Here is a 21,043-nt window from a genome sequence, read left to right as displayed (position 1 = left end):
CAGATCAAATTACTTTATCACACTTTACATTGTGTACCAGTAATTTTTTTTTGGGGGGGGGGGGGCACATGGTGGGCCAGTGAGAAAAGTAGGGGGGCACATTTAACCCCGCCATCACCGCAGTTTGACCCCGCCCCTGCCCCATGTTAAGCCCCACCCCCGACACAATGTATATGTGTTTTTTTTTGTTTTGTTTTTTATAATCCCTGGTGGAGAATTCATTATTTTCCACCAAGGATTATAAAAAAACAAACACAGACTGCTGAGTCCTTACACACACAGAGACTGCTGAGTCCATACACACACAGACACACAGACTGCTGACCATACACAAATACACACACACACACACACAGACTGCTGAGTCCATACAAACACAAACACAGACACATAGACTGCACACTCATACAGACTTCTGAGTCCATACACACAGACTGCTGAGTCCACACACACACACACACACACACACACAGACTGCTGAGTCCATACACACACACACACACACACACACACACACAGACTGCTGAGTCCATACACACACACACACACACAGACTGCTGAGTCCATACACACACACAGACTGCTGAGTCCATACAAACACAGACACATAGACTGCTGAGTCCATACACATACACACACACAGACTGCTGAGTCCATACACACACACACACAAACACACACACACACACAGACTGCTGAGTCCACACACACACACACAGACTGCTGAGTCCATACATACACAGGCACATAGACTACTGAGTCCATACACATACACACACACACACACAGATTGCTGAGTACATACACACACAGACACAGACTGCTGAGTCCACACACACACAGACTGCTGACTCCACACACACATACAGACTGCTGAGCCCACACACACATACAGACTGCTGAGTCCATACACACATACAGACTGCTGAATCCATACACACATACAGACTGCGGAGTCCATACACACACACGCAGACTGCTGAGTCCATACACACACACAGACTTCTGAGTCCATACACACACACACACACACACACACAAGCTTCATCACTAGCAGACAGACAGACACAGACACACACACACCTGAGCATAGCAAGCCTACCTGTTGCTGGGGGTCAGACAGCCAAATTCTGGCCTTTCCAGCAGCAGCATGGTCTGCTGCTTAACGGCGGGGGTGGGGCTTATGTGCGGGGGGCGGTGCTTAATTTAGGGCTGGGGCCTGTGCCGGGGAAGCTGCTGAAAACACCCAGCAGTGTTCTAGCTCCTCTGTTCTGCATTCCCTCGGGCTGTCACACACTGTTACAGTCCGAATGAATAGAATTTAAGCACATGGCCAGCAAGTTGCCGGCATTTAGAGGGGCCCAAGGGGGGGCACAGCATGAGGGGGGGCACAGCATGGCCCCCTCAAGTGACGCCACTGATTGTGAACCTTAAACTAGCTTAACGTTATGAATCCATGCGCCATGCAATGAGATCAGAAAAAGGTGGAATTCTGAACACAGCATAACATTTCAGAATTGTTTTTAACCCTGGGGGTTGTCCTTAATGGAGAGAGAACCTAGGCAGGGCCGGCGCCACCTGTAAGGTGACCTAGGCAGCCGCCTAGGGCGCAACTTAGCAGGGGGCGCCGGATCCCTGTGCCCGGTGTGGCTCCTCATGCTGCGCCGCCTGAGCGCTTTAACAAGCCCCAGGCGGCGCAGCACTGCTGTGTGGGGGCGGCTGGGTTTGAGTGACCGGCAGGAGGGAAGCGCTCCCTCCTGCCGGTCTCTCCATGTAGCGTGGTCGGGCGGCGCGAAACGCGGGACAGGAACCTCTGTTTCCTGTACCCAGCCGCCGGCGGAATGACAGGAAGTGCGCTCCGCGTTCCGCGCCGCCCGGCCACGCTACATGGGCAGGAGGGGAGGGTAAGGACCACTAGGGGAAGGAAGGGGGGATAAGGACCACTGCAGGAGGGAGGGAGGGGGGTATAAGGACCACTAGGGAGGGAGGGGGGATAAGGACCACTAGGGGAGGGAGGGGGGTATAAGGACCACTAGGGGGGGAGGAGAGGGGGATAAGGACCACTAGGGGAGGGAGGGAGAGGGGGGGATAAGGACCACGATAGGAGGGAGGGAGGGGGGATAAGGACCACTAGGGGAGGGAGGGAGGGGGGATAAGGACCACTAGGGGAGGGAGGGAGGGAGAGGGGAGATAAGGACCACTAGGGGAGGGAGGGGGATAAGGACCACTAGGGGAGGGCGGGGGGGATAAGGACCACTAGGGGAGGGAGGGAGAGGGGGGATAAGGACCACTAGGGGAGGGAGAGGGGGATAAGGACCACTAGGGGAGGGAGGGAGAGGGGGGGATAAGGACCACTATAGGAGGGAGGGAGGGGGGGATAAGGACCACTAGGGGAGGGAGGGGGGATAAGGACCACTAGGGGAGGGAGGGAGGGAGAGGGGGGATAAGGACCACTAGGGGAGGGAGGGGGATAAGGACCACTAGGGGAGGGCGGGGGGGATAAGGACCACTAGGGGAGGGAGGGAGAGGGGGGATAAGGACCACTAGGGGAGGGAGGGAGGGGGTATAAGGACCACTAGGGGGGAGGGAGAGGGGGATAAGGACCACTAGGGGAGGGAGGGAGAGGGGGGATAAGGACCACTATAGGAGGGAGGGAGGGAGGGAGGGGGGGATAAGGACCACTAGGGGAGGGAGGGACGGGGGGATAAGGACCACTAGGGGAGGGAGGGAGGGAGGGAGGGAGGGAGAGGGGGGATAAGGACCACTAAGGGAGGGAGGGGGATAAGGACCACTAGGGGAGGGAGGGGGGATAAGGACCCAGGGCTGCCATCAGAAATTTTGGGGCCCCTGACAAAGCACAAGGTCTGGGCCCCCCCCCGCCCCCTCCCTCCCGGGCCCGCCCACGCCCTACCTAGTCCGCTGACAATGATGCGGGACTGAATGTGGTGTGTATAGTGGAAGTGAATTAGAATGTGTGTAATGGATGTAGTGTTTGTGTGTATTAGATACTGTTTGTGCAGTGAATGCAGAGTGTGTGTTTGTGTAGCGGATGCAGTGTGTATAGTGAACGCAAAGTGTGTTTGAGTAGTGGATGTAGTGTGTGTGCAGTGATGTAGTGTTTGTGTAGTGGATGTAGTGTTTGTATGTACTAGATGAAATGTGTTTAGTGGATGCAGTGTCTGTAGTGGATGCAGTGTGTGTATTAGACGCAGTGTCTGTGTATAGTGAATGCAGAGTGTTTCAATTTGTGGTGGATGTAGTGTGTGTACTGTGAATACAGGATGTTTGTGTAGTGGATGCTGTGTGTACAGTTAATGCAGAGTGTGTGTCAGTATAATGAATCCAGAGTGTGTGCATAGTTTAGTGAATGCAGAGTGTGTGTTAGTGTGTAATGAATGCAGAGTGTGTGTTAGTGTGTAGTGAATGCAGAGTGTGTCAGTGTAATGCATTTAGTGTGTGTGTGTTAGTGCAGTGAATGCAGAGTGTGTGTAAATGTGTAGTGAATGCAGAGTGTGTGTTAATGTGTAGTGAATGCAGAGTGTGTGTTAATGTGTAGTGAATGCAGAGTGTGTGTTAATGTGTAGTGAATGCAGAGAGTGTGTTAGTGTGTAGCGGATGCAGAGTGTGTGTTAGTGTGTAGCGGATGCAGAGTGTGTGTTAGTGTGTAGCGGATGCAGTGTGTTAATGTGTAGTGAATGCAGAGGGTGTGTTTGTGTAGCGGATGCAGTGTGTATAGTGAACGCAAAGTGTGTTTGAGTAGTGGATGTAGTGTGTGTACAGTGATGTAGTGTGTGTTTGTATGAACTAGATGAAATGTGTTTAGTGGATGCAGTGTCTGTAGTGGATGCAGTGTGTGTATTAGACGCAATGTCTGTGTATAGTGAATGCAGAGTGTTTCAATTTGTGGTGGATGTAGTGTGTGTACTGTGAATACAGGATGTTTGTGTAGTGGATGCTGTGTGTACAGTTAATGCAGAGTGTGTGTCAGTATAGTGAATGCAGAGTGTGTGCATAGTTTAGTGAATGCAGAGTGTGTGCATAGTTTAGTGAATGCAGAGTGTGTGTTAGTGTGTAGTGAATGCAGAGTGTGTCAGTGTAATGCATTTAGTGTGTGTGTGTTAGTGCAGTGAATGCAGAGTGTGTGTAAATGTGTAGTGAATGCAGAGTGTGTGTAAATGTGTAGTGAATGCAGAGTGTGTGTTAATGTGTAGTGAATGCAGAGAGTGTGTTAGTGTGTAGCGGATGCAGAGTGTGTGTTAGTGTGTAGCGGATGCAGTGTGTTAATGTGTAGTGAATGCAGAGAGTGTGTTAGTGTGTAGCGGATGCAGAGAGTGTGCTAGTGTAGTGAATGCAGAGTGTGTTAATATGTAGCGAATGCAGAGTGTGTGTCAGTATAGTGGATGCAGTGAGTGGGTTAGTGTGTAGTGTATGCAGAGTGCATGATGTATTGGTGAATACAGTGTGTGTATTATATTAGTGTATGCACTGTGTGTGTTAGTGTATGCAGTGTGTGTGTGTGTGTTGTGTTAGTGTATGCAGTATGTATGTTGTGTTAGTGTATGCAGTGTGTGTTGTATTAGTGTATGCAGTATTAGTGTATGCAGAGTGTGTGTTGTGTTAGTGTATGCAGTGTGTGTTGTGTTAGTGTATGCAGAGTGTGTGTTGTGTTAGTGTATGCAGAGTGTGTGTTGTGTCAGTGTATGCAGTGTGTGTGTTGTGTCAGTGTATGCAGTGTGTGTGTTGTGTCAGTGTATGTAGTGTGTGTGTGTTGTGTCAGTGTATGCAGTGTGTGTGTGTTGTGTCAGTGTATGTAGTGTGTGTGTTGTGTCAGTGTATGTAGTGTGTGTGTGTTGTGCCAGTGTATGCAGTGTGTGTGTGTTGTGCCAGTGTAAGCAGTGTGTGTGTGTGTGTTGTGCCAGTGTAAGCAGTGTGTGTGTGTGTGTTGTGTTAGTGTATGTAGTGTGTGTGTGTGTTGTGTTAGTGTATATAGTGTGTATGTTGTGTTAGTGTATATAGTGTGTGTGTGTGTGTTGTGTCAGTGTATGCAGTGTGTGTGTGTTGTGTCAGTGTATGTAGTGTGTGTGTTGTGTCAGTGTATGTAGTGTGTGTGTTGTGTCAGTGTATGTAGTGTGTGTGTGTTGTGCCAGTGTAAGCAGTGTGTGTGTGTGTGTGTTGTGCCAGTGTAAGCAGTGTGTGTGTGTGTGTGTTGTGTTAGTGTATGTAGTGTGTGTGTGTGTTGTGTTAGTGTATATAGTGTGTATGTTGTGTTAGTGTATATAGTGTGTGTGTGTGTGTTATGTCAGTATATGCAGTGTGTGTGTGTTGTGTCAGTGTATGTAGTGTGTGTGTGTGTGTTGTCAGTGTATGCAGTGTGTGTGTTGTGTCAGTGTATGTAGTGTGTGTGTTGTGTCAGTGTATGTGTTGTGTCAGTGTATGCAGTGTGTGTGTGTTGTGTCAGTGTATGCAGTGTGTGTTGTGTCAGTGTATGCAGTGTGTGTGTGTTGTGTCAGTGTATGCAGTGTGTGTTGTGTCAGTGTATGCAGTGTGTGTTGTGTCAGTGTATGTGTTGTGTCAGTGTATGCAGTGTGTGTGTGTGTGTTGTGTCAGTGTATGCAGTGTGTGTGTTGTGTCAGTGTATGCAGTGTGTGTGTGTTGTGTCAGTGTATGCAGTGTGTGTGTTGTGTCAGTGTATGCAGTGTGTGTGTTGTGTCAGTGTATGCAGTGTGTGTGTTGTGTCAGTGTATGCAGTGTGTGTTGTGTCAGTGTATGTGTTGTGTCAGTGTATGCAGTGTGTGTGTGTTGTGTCAGTGTATGCAGTGTGTGTGTTGTGTCAGTGTATGCAGTGTGTGTTGTGTCAGTGTATGTGTTGTGTCAGTGTATGCAGTGTGTGTGTGTTGTGTCAGTGTATGCAGTGTGTGTGTTGTGTCAGTGTATGCAGTGTGTGTGTTGTGTCAGTGTATGCAGTGTGTGTTGTGTCAGTGTATGTGTTGTGTCAGTGTATGCAGTGTGTGTGTGTTGTGTCAGTGTATGCAGTGTGTGTGTTGTGTCAGTGTATGTGTGTAAATTTGCAATCTGGGGTGAGGGGGAGGAGGGGCATTTTAACATAATAAAAAAAAAATTACATTTATTTAAATAGTTTCTCCCCCCTCCCTGCTTACCTGTGTCTAGGGAGGGGGGAGTTTCCATCCCTGGTGGTCCGGTGGCATGGTGGGGCCCCCCGGCTTCCCTGTTACCGCAGAGGGGGCCCAGGCAGCACACAGACTCTTCTCCTCTCTTTCCTCCTATAACTCTCGCGAGACCCGCGGAGCGTTGCCATGGCAACCGGGTCTCGCGAGAGTTATTAGCAGAAACGAGAGGAGAAGAGTCTGTGTGCTGCCTGGGCCCCCTCTGCGGTAACAGGGAAGCCGGGGGGCCCGCGGCTGCACACATAGATAGCGATATTCGCTATCTATGTGTGCAGAGGGAAAGTGGGGCCCGGGACTGCCAGAGCAGTCCGGGCCCCCCAGGGCCGCCGGGCCCGTGACAACCGTCATGGTTGTCACCCCCTGATGGCGGCCCTGTAAGGACCACTAGGGGAGGGAGAGGGGGGATAAGGACCACTAGGGGAGGGAGGGAGGAAGGGGGATAAGGACCACTAGGGGGGAGGGAAAGAGGGGATAAGGACCACTAGGAGGGAAGGGGGGTATAAGGACCACTAGGGGGGGGATAAGGACCACTGGGGGTGGGTAACGACCAGGGGGTAAGGACCACTGGGGGGGTGAGGACCACGAGGGGAGTAAGGACCACTAGGGGAGGGGAGGGTAAGGACCACTAGGGGAGGGGGGAGGAAGGACCACTAGGGGAGGGGAGGGTAAGGACCACTAGGGGAGGGGAGGGTAAGGACCACTAGGGGAGGGGAGGGGGGAGTAAGGACCACTAGGGGAGGGGAAGGTAAGGACCAGTAGGGGAGGGGAGGGGGGAGCAAGGACCACTAGGGGAGGGGAGGGTAAGGGCCACTGGGGAAGGGGAGGGGGAAGTAAGGACCACTAGGGGAGGGGAGGGTAAGGACCACTTGGGGAGGGGTGAGTCAGGACCACTGGGGGAGGGGGGTGAAGGAACACAGGGGAACGGGGGTGGGGAGGTAAGGACCACTGAGGGAGGAGGGGAGGTCCACTAGGGGTTTGGGAGAGGGAGGACCACTAAGGGGGGTAAGGACCATCAAAGGGGGGTAAGGAGGGAGGACTACTAAGGAGAGGGGAGGGGGGTAACGACCACTAAGGGGGGGGGAGATTACCACTAAGGGAGTGGAGGGAGTAGGGGAAGGTCTACTAATGGGTTTGGGAGAGGGAGGACCACTAAGGGGGGGATGGGGGAGTGAGAAGACCACCAAGGGGGGACTGCGGAGGGACAGGGAGCCAAGGGAGAGCACTAAGTGACAGAAGGGGAGAACACGGAGGGACAGAAGGGGGAAATCAATAATTGCCCGGAGAGCACTATGAATTTAAAAAATAAAAAATAAAGAGCTGTTCCCCTCTCAGTCCCTATCCTACCCCACAAACCCTCTCTTTTACACTACACACATACACAATGCATCCCCCCCCCACACACACACAGAAACATACAATGCATTCCTTACACGCAAACACATACTACATCCCCTATAAACACACTACATCCCTTACACAAATTGCACACATAAAACATCCCCAACTCATGGATGGGCCATGTAGGTGGATATATGGGTGGGCATTGTAGGCGTATGCCCCCTGGGGGCCCAGACCTTGAGCTGTGTAAGGGGCCCTAAAAAATGGAGCTGCTTCCTGTTCGTTAATTGTTGTGAGCACTGTTAAAAACAGTCTCCAGAGAGCCTCTTCTACACCAGACCTGTGGAGCCAGACTGAGCCCATCATCAGCCTCTTGTCCTCATCTGGTGGTAAGTAGGCAATCCAATATATTATTAGTGGCACTAATCTCTAATTTACCTCACATTAAATGGATACTATAGTCACCAGAAGCACTACAGCATAATGTAGTGGTTCTGGTGTCTATAGCCTGTGCCTGTAGGCTTTTTAATGTAAACACACTGTCTTTTCAGATAAAAGACCCTTTGTGAAGACTGGCGTTGGCCCATATGGCAGAGCATATCGGCTGGGCATTGTGATGTCACATGGTGGGCAGGACATATGGGGGGGGCGGCAACAATTTTTTTGCCTAGGGCAGCAAAAATCCTTGCACCGGCCCTGAACCTAGGAGGAAGGTCAAGTAGAATATTAATGTGTACTCCAGTGAAGATAGAATGTTAAAGAGGAAAAAAGCTTAGCTGTTTAGTGTAGAGAAAACAAAACATACTAAAACATACTAAAGTAGAGTAGCAAAGACAAGCATTTGCATAAGAAAACAAGCAGGAAGATTTAAACTATAACCAGAAATAATAGCAGTATTGTATTAAGAATTGTAAACTGTTCTTGGATAAGTGACTCTGTCAAGTGACGACTTTTAATACATAAACTCCCAACAATTTCAGTACTTTGGGCAGGCATGTACTATGACTGAAAAACAGCCTCATAGGATCTGGAGAAGTAGGATTTCAATAATTCCCTCCCTTTTACAGCCCTAATACCATGTAACCCTGCATACCTCTAAGCCAATCTGACCTTGGCTATTGTACCACATAGTTATCTTAGGCCTCGATTTAATATTTTTGGATAAGTGCTTTTCATTATGATTATGATAATAATTCTAATTATTTAATATTTCAATGTAAAATGTAAAAATTATTTTTTTACAAATAAAGTTTTAGAACATATATATATATATATATATATATATATATATATATATATATATACATACACTGCAATACTCTAGTATCTTATCTAAATATCATAATATTTAATATTTTAAAAGTGTATCCAAAAATGTTAAATCATTTTTAAAATCTTACCAAAATATTATATTGAGGCCAGAGTGAGACAGATAAATGTATTGAAGAGAGGAAAGCTAAAAAAAAAATCAAATATAACCCCAGTTTCCAAGTTATTTGTCTAATATATCAGGTTGCAAATCAATGACCTTGACCGCAAAGTGAAGGAGTCATGTTAAAAGAGGAGAGAAAAGAGACCCATTGTAAGCGCAAGCACTTTTTTTAGAATTACCAAGAATTTACAGGCCAGGAATGTTCTCACTGTCTTTGGAAACTGTTCTACAGAGGTAAATTTTGATCACAGTGAGGCATTGTTGTGGCATATGATCACAATATATTTATTTTGACCTTCTATTATCACGGGGTGGGGGGAGAGGTGGAGAATACACCATCTGAGGACTTTTTAAAATATTTATATGATACAAGAATTTTATACACAAACACATTACATCCTAATTTTATACATCAAGGAAAATCTAAAGATGCGTTGAAATGAGATGCTTAAATATTAAGTCAATATTGGTAAAATGTAATATTGTTCATGATACTAGGCAACATTCAACGCTTCAAAGAAAACACATTGTGCCCTTATTAATGCCTTGATTTAATATTTTTGTATATGCTTTTTAAATCATCACAATCTGTTAGAAAAAAAACATTTCCAATGACTTTACAAATGGCTTTACTTCTACAAAAGTCACCATTTTCTGTAGATAAATCCTTTTAAAACGTTTTTCCAACACATTGTGATAATTGGAAGAGCTTATTTAAAATATTAAATTGATGCCAAAGTGTTTAAAATAATGCTACATCAATTAAATCATACATGCACATGAAAAATCCTTATTAAGATTCATTATGACTATTTTTATTAATGTATGTGTTTATTGTTTTGTATATTCTTTACATCTATATGACATATATGAGCTTGGATTTTAAGTGCATAGCCTTTTTTCTGGAATAGTTCCTGAAGGATCCAACATCTTTGTAAAATTAGTAATAAACGTATAAACTTCATAATAAAAACGTATAACATTGAGCAAATCCAGAAAAAGGAACAAGTCACTAAAAATGCAATAAAGCCAATGCCAGGAACAGAGTGTGATATGCTAAATATGTTTATATGTTGATTACCAATTGTAAAGGATCCTGCTATCCGTGCAGCGCTGATCCTTGAAGCGTCTCCCGAAATCCAAGTTGAAAAGAGTGAAGTAGTGATTATAGCTCCCAATTCCCCAAACATGAGTCGAGACTTCATGAAGGGGTAAAACGAATGTGTTTATTGATGGCCAAACTCAGCCCTTTTATGATGGTCTTCCAGCAAGGACACTCCCACATGGGACCTTGTGGAAGACTGAAACAGAATATACAGAACCAATCACTGTACTTTACAAATATTACACACCCACAGGAAGAGTGTAACCCCTCCTCTCTATCCTGGAGATAATTAACTTACCCCTCCTCTCTAACAATCCGGCTCCTCCAAGCGATAGGGGGGTAGGGCAGTTTGTCACATGCAGACCCAGTGACAAAAGCCATTTTGTCACACATCTCCCCTTTTCCAAACGGACTAACAGGGTATCTGACCTCCTGCCGGTCAGTGCCCTTGTTAGTCCAGCAGCCCACCCACAAAACAGAAACAGCAGTACAGCCCCCCCACAATAACTGGTTTCTACACCTGAGTGAGGGAAAAACTTGTCCATGTCCAGGTGCCTCACCACGGCTGTGTGTGGGACTGGTAGGCTGCCTTGGTGGGTGGCTGAGTGGGCAGAGACCAGCGGTACTCTGCCCTGGTACCAGCACTACTACGGGAGTAGTCTGGTTGAAGCCTGGTTGCTGGAGACCGACTGTCTCCCCTTTTGCTGTACAGCTCTGCTGCTGGAGACCGACTGTCTCCCCTTTGGCTGCACCGCTCTGCTGCTGGAGACCGACTGTCTCCCCTTTTTCTGCACAGCTCTGCTGCTGGAGACCGACTGTCTCCCCTTTTTCTGTACAGCTCTGCTGCTGGAGACCGACTGTCTCCCCTTTAGCTGCACAGCTATGCTGCTGGAGACCGACTGTCTCCCCTTTAGCTGTACAGCTCTGCTGCTGGAGACCGACTGTCTCCCCTTTAGCTGCACAGCTCTGCTGCTGGAGACCGATGGTCTCTACTCCTAATACAGTGTCCTGCTGCTTGGGAAAGGAGACTGGGCTCTCTATTCCCTGCTGGACACACTGCCGCTGGGGAATGGAGACTAGGCTCCCAATTCCCTGCAGGACCGGTGAAGAGACCTCGGTCCCATCTCCACCTGCCGACTGTGGGTCCTCCCCGGACCAGTCTATGAGGTCCCCTACCTCTGCAGCTGGTAGCGAAGCAGGGTGTACCTCAGCTGGGTCTTGCCAGTGGTAGTGCTGCAGGTTAGGTTGTGAGTGGATCAAACTGAACAGATGTTGGTAGTCCTGCTCCAGCTCCCACTCCCTTCTGACCAGGAATGTTAGATCTGCTCTCACCCCTCTTTTTAGGAGGCCAATCGTGTAGGTCTCTCCTGTAGTCCATAAGGTCCCAGAATCTGGACTCTCCCGTGCTCCCAAAATCCATTTCGTAAAAGGACTCCCATAATAGACCAGGACCATTGTAATCCTCACCTTCGGGTCTGTGGTATTCCTCCGTCCAGGGAGCCTGCCGCACTGTGTCCCACCATAGTGCCTGGTATGCATCCTCTAACCAGGTCTCCTGCCATACCAGGGTCTCGAGCTCCGACACCCACTCCTTCAGGGGCTGCTCCCCCAGCAGAGACTTTCGCAGCGCCAATCGCATTCGCAACCTCTGCTCCTCGCTGGGGAGACTCTCGCTCCGTTGTCGCTGCACGTCCTCCATGGCCTCGTGCCATACGCCTTTCCGGGCTGCATCCCTGTAATCCGGGTGCTCCTCCTCATGGAACGCTGTCCAGGAACTAGCTGATTCCATGCTACTGTAGCCAGGGGCACTGTACGAATACTAGCGTTGCCCTAATTATAAATCCATGGTACCGGTGTCGCTAGGATGTTATTCACTACTTGATTCGGTTCTGTATATCCATTCGGGAGAAAATCCCGCCGCTTGCCACCAGTGTAAAGGATCCTGCTATCCGTGCAGCGCTGATCCTTGAAGCGGCTCCCGAAATCCAAGTTGAAAAGAGTGAAGTAGTGATTATAGCTCCCAATTCCCCAAACATGAGTCGAGACTTCATGAAGGGGTAAAACGAATGTGTTTATTGATGGCCAAACTCAGCCCTTTTATGATGGTCTTCCAGCAAGGACACTCCCACATGGGACCTTGTGGAAGACTGAAACAGAATATACAGAACCAATCACTGTACTTTACAAATATTACACACACCCACAGGAAGAGTGTAACCCCTCCTCTCTATCCTGGAGATAATTAACTTATCCCTCCTCTCTATCCTGAAGATAATTAACTTAAGTGGTTGCAGATAACCTAATTATCTCCGGGCAGAGAGAAACATGTGCTTTTTACCTTTTAACAAAACTATATTAAAATCAATAACTCATGTTTTGCTGAACGAAGTCCCCATGTTCCACACACCCCCAGATAGCTTGGATCTGAGCGCATATTATAGGCGAATAGCACTCAGATCCCACGAACATAGTTCTCAAAAACGTCGACTGAAGTTTGGCTTTCACCGGCTGTTCGCGTGTTTGTAGCCGACAGCATTATCCTGGCTGTACTGGAAGTTAAACTGCACGAACCAACATACGAATGCACCAGGGGAAATGTAAAATCCAAGCAACTAAGGCAAATGGTGTGATCCAGGGACAAAGGGCTCTGTCCCAAGTGCCTTAAGACTCCATAACTTAAAGGGCCAGCATCCCAGGGTAAGAGGCTAACAATCCGGCTGCTCCAAGCGATAGGGGGGTAGGGCAGTTTGTCACATGCAGACCCAGTGACAAAAGCCATTTTGTCACACCAATAATATAATTTATTATTATTTTTATTATTATTGAAATGTATTAGACCAAAGCATTCTGCTGAACTGCACAATGATTTAGCATTATTTAGCAACATTAACAGACCTCTCAGTTTGTTTTTAACAATAGTACATCAAATTCCAGATCTTATAGAGAAACTGTACATATGTAGTGTTTATATGTAGTTCGGAAGCTTAACAGATGTTTAATTAACACATTTCACTTTTATGACCTGCCTGTAGACTTGCCAAATGGCTAGGTTTTAACTGACAGGTCAGTAAAAATGAGATCCAGGGCCAATAATAAAGATGATGTTGCATACCCATATTTTGCTGCAGCATAGTTGGCAATAATACTTTTTTCTTGTTCTGAAAACACATTTCCCATCCTTCAGTCTCTCATCTTTCTGATCCTGGATAGATTTTGATCATGTAAACCAGAACAGCGACAAAACAACTTGTTTTATTAGACAGTCACCCCTTTCCAGAAATGTTTAGTTATTCTAACCAACTCATGTCATTATAGAAGAGACACTATTACATGCATATGAAACTAGGTCTATTCATAAACTATATCTATTAATCAAAATATTGAGGTACACACCCATACCTCACTGACAATTACTCTGATGGTCTAAAAGTTCTGTCTTAGTATATACTATAGGCATCAAAACTATATCTGGTTAATAAAGCAGTTTTAGTGGGGCTTACCGCTCAAGTTTCTTTATTTAGGAGTTAACTTTTGTTTCTTTTTATGCAGGCCTAGCCACACCTCCACGGCTGTGGCTCACACAGCTTGCATGGAAAAAATGGTTTCATTTTCAATCAGATGTTAACTTGCTTTCAAAGTTTTTATCTCCTGCACTGTAAATTTAACTTTAATCACACAATAGGACTAGAAGGCAGGAGATAAGGTATTCTAAATCAATCATACAGTGCAAAAACATTAGATGTTTATTTACAGGAAGTGTTTAGGAAGGCTATGCAAGTCACATGCAGGGAGGTGGGACTACAACTGCATAAACAAAGTGATTTAATTACTAAATGGCAGATAATTAAACAGTAAGACATAATAAAAAAGCATGAGCGACATAATAAAACTGCTTCATTAAGCTAATGTTATTTTTGTGCCAATTGTGTCCCATTACTTACAAAGACCCAGCAGCCAAACACATATATTTTAGACCATCATAGTAATATCAGTGAGGTATGGATGTGTCCCTTTAGGCACCTTGGCCAAGGTGTCCACATTTGGGCATAAAAGGACACAGTCAGTTCAGATCTAAATGGGTAGAGGCACTGCTTGATAACTGGAACTTTTGCACAAATACTGGTCAGAAGCCACACTTACAGGATTATTCACTAAAGTATGAAGTGTAGCCAGGCTGAAAACATAACTGACATGAAATACTGTGATCTGTAAATTAATGTGTTTTAATATTATCCCATACCACATGCATACCAGACTAATCTAACTCAGTGGAGGATTAAGTAGAGAAAATGGTATTGGGTGTTGGTATTGTCTATCATACACTCTAACAGGTTTAGAATTAAGGGTGTACAATGTTTGTCCTTGGTGTAACAACAGTTGCAGATATACTCAAATCTTATAAATATTTTAACTGCTAAACATTTTTGCAAAAAAAGTTAATATTGATTCATGTCAAATTGCCTTTGGTGACAGATTTGCCATGTTATCAAATGTGTAAATCTTGGATTTTGAAAAAAAGAAAAGAAAAAAAAAGGATGAAGAGTAGATAGAAGGCTTGTAGAATTATTTATTTTTGTTTAACAGAGGAGGCTCTGTCCAAGCCCTTGACTTAACTGACATCCCCTGAATACCTGCATTCAAACATTTTCTCCCGGAGCAAAATCGGTCTCTTTAGCAGCAACATTCCAAGACTATCGAACAATCATCCATTCTAAGCACAGCTCAATTTGTGGCTATTTTTTACACAACCCATAAAATCCAACTGTTGACTAAATCCTATTCATTGTTTATGAGAAAATTGATTGCCTAGTACATGTTAAAGACACCTGAACAAATAAATTAATGCCCACAGTCTGACCTTTTTGTTTTACTCAAATATAACTGTAGTGAAAAGAAATGGTATTCCTTAAATTGTTTGTAAGCGACTAGCAGATACAATGCATTTCATCTTCTAAATATTATACTACTTAGAAAGTATGTTTATTGAATGCTGTAACAATAGTTTTCAATCAAAACTGTGGATACTCATATTTCAACTGCATTTAATAAAATCCCTGGTGCATTTTCTGATTAATGTTTGTAGTTTTGCTATAAAAGGCAATATATTATATTAATATATATATTTTTATATATATATATATATATATATATATATATATATATATATATATATATATATATATATATATATATATATACAATAAACAATACACAAGATCCAGCGCACTCTCCTATCTACTAAACAGCAACTTCAAAATTGACAGATTTTATTAGTTTGTAAAAGTTTTGTTTTTTTAAAAACACCTAATCTAGGCAAAAAAAAATAATGGGGATTTAGTTACATTATATGATCATACATTGCATAAGCCTGCCACAACGTCAATGTACCCCATCTTTGGCAGGTCCTACTCTCACAGTCTAATGTCTGCTCTTAGTATATTATGATATATTATATCTTGTATATTATGGCCCCCAGCAGCACCCCATTTAAGCATGTTTAGGTGAGTGCAACCATCCCCCCATGTTTCCTATATATATATATATATATACATATATATATATATATATATATATATATATATATATATATAAAAAGCTAAATTTACACTTTAGATGGATTGTTAGTGGTACAAATACAACTGTGAACACAGGCAAGCCTTCCAGCTAGTGATGTTACTGCACAAAAAGCTGCTGAAGTGTGATCACAAGAGCAGAAATTCAATGCTTTGACACTCTAGCACAAGTGTATTTTCAACAACAAGGTAACCTTTTTTAAAGAATTTCACCCCAGAAGGAGGACACGGGAGAAAGATCTTAGGTCAATGAGACAGGAGCCACAAAGACAAAACAGTTGAATTTTGTATATTATAGTCAATATCTTGACCTTTAATCTGAAGAACCACATACAATTATTGGGATCATCTTGTCGGGATTACTGCGAGATGCTTTCTTTACCTCTCAGAATTGTGTTTTATACTTTCTTTAAACCTCAATGCGGTTTATTAGCTTTCCATATCACACTGGTCTTATTGTTATGCAAACTTATTTCATAGGTAAGAACTTTTACAAACTGTCCCTGGTGACATCAAAGGGTAAGGGAAGCAGAACACATTATATGACACAGTTTATTATGGACAGTTCAAGGCTCTTAGTTTTGATAAAAGCCAAGTTCTTGTCAAAAACTGAGATATTACAGGCTATACGGAGAGATATAGAGAGGCTTCATCAAAATGTCAGTATAAAGAGAAATTCCTTTGATTCGAAAGTCAAGGAACCAGAAACCTGATAAAGCAATCGTGTTCCCAAGTATAATATGGAGTTCTAGCACAAGAGGAACCAATATTCTACATTTCCAAAGAACAGATGTTTCTCAGACTTGTAGTTCAGTTACAAGCTTACTACTTATGAAAGCTGTTAGAAAAACTACAACTCCCATAGTGCTGTGCTCTGTCACAGCTGTGTTAGTGAACTCTTCAATTCAGGAGAGAGGAACACAAAGGCAGCTGTTAGGATGACATTGTAATCAACAAGAAGAAAGTATTTCAGACGTGGGACAGATAAGGAACGGTATAGATGCAGAATGCTGTTAGTGTATTTATAATTTTTATATTTTTGCAAAATCTATACAAAATGTAACATTTCAAAATATATTGGTGGCTATTTAGGCATAGCGCTATAAAATACACATTTTATTGGTGCCTGGAAAGCCCCTTTAATTCCAAGCATGAATTAGATCACAATGCTTCTGCAATAATATGCTAAACATGGCTCTACTAACTGACCAGGCTAAGGTACCAGTGGCTAGAGGAACACTGATGTTGGAGCAAAGTACAAGTTACTAGAATTTCTGGAACCAAAATTCCAGAAAAGAGGGAGGAGAAAAGACCATGGCTTTACACAAAACCAACAAACACCACTGCTCATTAGTCAGCAGAGGAATTCCTGGACATATAACTGACATGAACTCAAGAGCTTCAACAGACAGCAACAATAAACTCTACAGACATGGACAGATTTACAACACAGGCTCTCTTGTTTCTATCCATAGGTTGCCCTGTTAACTTACATTGTATCCCATTTGATCATTCCTTGCCACATAGGTTCACCCATGGCTTAATTATGCCCTTTCTTAAATATAAAACTTACTATGACAACTACTAATATGATAAACAAAATCATTAACATTTAATTTTATAGGGTTTTTTTATGCTCATCTCATATTCAAACATCAGGATGTTGAACGAATCTTTAAAAAAGCACATAATACTAAATGTTAATGCAGGCTCAATGGAATATGATAGATACAAATGATAACAAAGCAGAATTAAGATTTTGTGGACAATTGTTTCAGTTAGATGTGCTTGCACAGGAATTTATTTCAATAGTTTATATGTACTATATATTTACTACTACTGAAAACATCTGTTGGCCCTTCCAGCAAACAGTTCTCATTCAGATCCTAAGAGATAAATCACTGCATATATATATCCTACATAAATTAGCCGACAGCTGGGCAGGAGACAGCACATAACACTTAGAATGGGGCAAAATGCTTTTCTACTCAGAAAGAGTTGTATATAAACTATAAAGTGCTTTTGTGTCAAGCAAGATCTTAATCAAGGGGACATAGTATTTTTTTTACGAGTGTTTCACATATAAAGTAACAAATGTAAAACAAGAATGCACTCTGTAAACATTTATAATGCATACCTAGAAAACTATATAAACAAACGTTGAATAGTATATGTATGGAAAACATAACACAACAATTATGTACAATTATATTATCTCTGCTATGGGATATCATTTGACTTAAAACATGACGCAGAAGCACTGTGTTTCCTTTAATTAAAAGTGAACAAATGACTACTGAAACCCCCCAGAACATATAATTTAAACCATAAATGCTAGAATTCCCACTAAACTCTCTGATATCACGTGATATTTTTATGCTTACACTGTGACAATTATTTATAGTACACCCTACCATGCTGAAGAATGTTTTGTGACTTTTTGAATATAGTGATGAAAATATGTAGATATTAATTATAATGTAACTATATGTGATAGTGATGATTCACTATAGACATTGTAAAAGATAATAGCCAAAACCCCATGAGGTTTAAAATAATACATGGGGTTTATTTACTAAATTCTGAATTGAATGCGTTTAAAAATAGCAAGATGGGACTACATCTGAGTAGGAGAATTTCTCCAAATTAGCTATTTCAGTCTAAATTCTGCCATTCAGATTTAAATTCCATGTAATACAAGTTTAGTGAGTAGCCCTGGATGATACAATAATTAAGGGGTACAATGATTAATGTTGTGCTCAGTTGTCAACTTACTCAGTTGTGAAATGGCTTGCAATTTACAACAAAATAACTGAGTTTACTTTTGATTCCATCCCCAAGCTCCTTAGTTTTGGACTAAATGTTACAGGTCATTTACTAATAAACCACAACTTCGTAAACCCACAAAAAACACACATGATTTTCAGAAAATATTTTAAATTATTTCTGCTCTATTAAACTGCATTATCAATGTAACTTAAGCAAGATCAAAGAACATGAATGAACTAAAGTGGATGGTGATGGTTATGGATCTCTCTTGTACTCTTTCCTGTGTTGTAAGCAAATTGTTCTAAAGGTGGATTTACAAATCTTCATAAATATATAACATTATCATCATATAATCCAAAATGAATTAACTGAAATACTTCCACTGTATGTATAGTGCAGATGAACCATCTGCCCTATATATGATTCAGATTGATACATAGCTGTATAGATCTGTATATCCCTATGCATTGCCAATTATAATGTGTATATCTGCAGAGCATTTAGAAAGGGCAGTGCTGAATGCAGAAGTGGTCCACCTGTCTTTCTGGACTTAACTGCAGTCGATTCAATGCAACTTTTTTTCATATCAAGTGCCCAATTAGCCGTCAGAAGTTAATTTGTTGTGAAAACTTTCTCGGTATATGATCAGCACATTTTGCTAGCCAAGAATGCAAAGATCAAAGAAGAATTAATGAAGTGATGTTTTCAAAACATGCACAATTAGATTTCATACTTCCTATGCCGAATTCTTTATTCAAATAATCGGATGGACTGACCCCAATTTTTTCCAAGCATACTGTTCCATCAAAGTGATAAAACAAAACTTAGTAAAAAAAAAAAGCAAGTCAATTCCCTGATTCTTAGTCAAACTGCAATGGCAACTTAAAAAAAAAACCATAACTGTAAGGCATCAAGTTTTAGAGACACACACACAAAAAAAACACAACATAAGTGCAGTTTCTCCCTCCTAATAAAATTAACTACCAGTTTATCCTAAATAATAGTGCCGCAATCACACATGTTTGCTTTCTAAAAATGCAAACTGCATCTGAAAAGAAAAAAAAAGAAAAATGTGAAACTGTTGCTTTAACCCATTGCAACAGGTGTATGCTAAGTCAGAACTGTTAGAACACATAAAATACGTATTTCAAAATTGCTAGTTTTAGAGAACATTAAACATGAATTACCCTGCAGAGTGGATATAAAAGTGCCTTACTGTAAAGGTATGTCCCCCTTCTCTTTTCTATCCTTGGTTTGAAGAGTGGATTGTGCTGTGCAGGTCTTTAATTCTGGGATGTATAAACACAACCACTCCCACTCTGAAATTGGAACTTCTGTCTGCAGCCTTAAGAACAACATTTACAGAAATCTTACTTAGAGCTGGGGCTCATTCGTTCTGTGAATGGTGCAATCAGTGCCTTTGTTTTTTTTTTTTTTTTTTAGTTATTCCTACTTATTGTCTTTGTTTACAGATGGGATCCGGCCAGGTTAATTGGCTAATGCTTACAGTTGTTCTGTAATGGCTATATTTCCTTCTTCTGATATTTTGTGAAATATATTTTCTGGGATGCTCAGTCAGTCGTAAATGGCAAAATTGTTAATCACCATTGCAGATATCATTGTATTTTGACTGCAGCATTTCTCATTCTTAAAACACATTTTAAAACACATTTGCACAACACAAGTTGTGAAAAGTAGATTTATAAAATATCTGCATTGTTCTTATCTGATTTTTTGTGTGTGGAATTTGTATACAATAGTTCAAATATATATATATATATATATATATATATATATATATATATATATTTATAATAATCTACGTATTTGCTCATGTTCTGGTCAGAAGGATGCTGTTTAGAGATTAATGTAACTAATCTGAGTAATGAACTAAGTAGTCTGATCACCAAGGAGGATGGTAGGTGTTAATTTGCAATGTGATGATTGCTAGATAACTACACTGAAATCATAAATTGTGATAATATTCAACACTGCAGATTAAGTGAACACTTCATGTGGACTAATCTGTCATCAACTAGAAGATGCAGAATTGCTGAGTTTATATAAATATGACAAGCAAATTTACCCAGACATTAAAGTACATATCAGCTTAAGTAACGATATTACGCTCTAAATTGCTTCGTTCAATTTTAACTTTTTTTTTTTTTTAATTCTTTATTTAGGTCGTGACATAGTTCATAGCATATTTGTCTCATGTATGTAAGGCTTACGCAGAAGGCAAAATTGGCATAGTAACATTTTGCTTGACTTATACAGCAAGTACATTCTAGACTATGTCACAGTTTTGTAGTTCATAAAAACATAAAGAAAGAGAAAACTAAACATAAGAAGTGCATGGTACATTTCGGATGACACAAGTTTCAAGAGGTGGTCATGCTCCTCAGTGGAGTGGGTGTCCGTATAGTAGCTATATGGTACATGCCTTTCTCCACATTTTCCATGTCTTTAGTGATCAAGTCATTTTATACTAGGGAGGGATCGCAGCCTCCCCTTGGGGGTTTGTCGCTGTTAGCTAGAGTGCTTGACTGTTTGTTTTCTGTCAGATATAGCTCGAGCCTTAGTGTGGTGTTTGGGAGTGTCAGCGGTTCGTGTAGTCTTCCCATGGCTCCCAGGTTTTTAT

At 42.5% G+C, this 21,043-nt stretch overlaps 1 protein-coding gene across 4 annotated transcripts in view; it reads right to left on the bottom strand.

The window, feature by feature from the left end:
• MATN4 (matrilin 4) overlaps positions 1-19,700 on the bottom strand; it is an 89,579-nt gene extending 69,879 nt beyond the window's left edge. For 3 of the 4 annotated variants that reach the window (XM_063458907.1, XM_063458911.1, XM_063458909.1), the window contains exon 1: positions 19,619-19,700. The gene's annotated coding sequence lies outside the window, so the exon portion shown is untranslated. Of the gene's footprint in view, positions 1-19,589 lie in introns of all 4 variants that reach the window. The other variant, XM_063458908.1, reaches the window with a different exon arrangement.
• Positions 19,701-21,043: the final 1,343 nt, after the last annotated feature.

Source organism: Pelobates fuscus, chromosome 6 (assembly GCF_036172605.1).
Source record: "Pelobates fuscus isolate aPelFus1 chromosome 6, aPelFus1.pri, whole genome shotgun sequence".
Lineage (NCBI taxonomy): Eukaryota > Metazoa > Chordata > Amphibia > Anura > Pelobatidae > Pelobates > Pelobates fuscus.
This window is presented reverse-complemented; position numbering and strand designations above follow the sequence as displayed.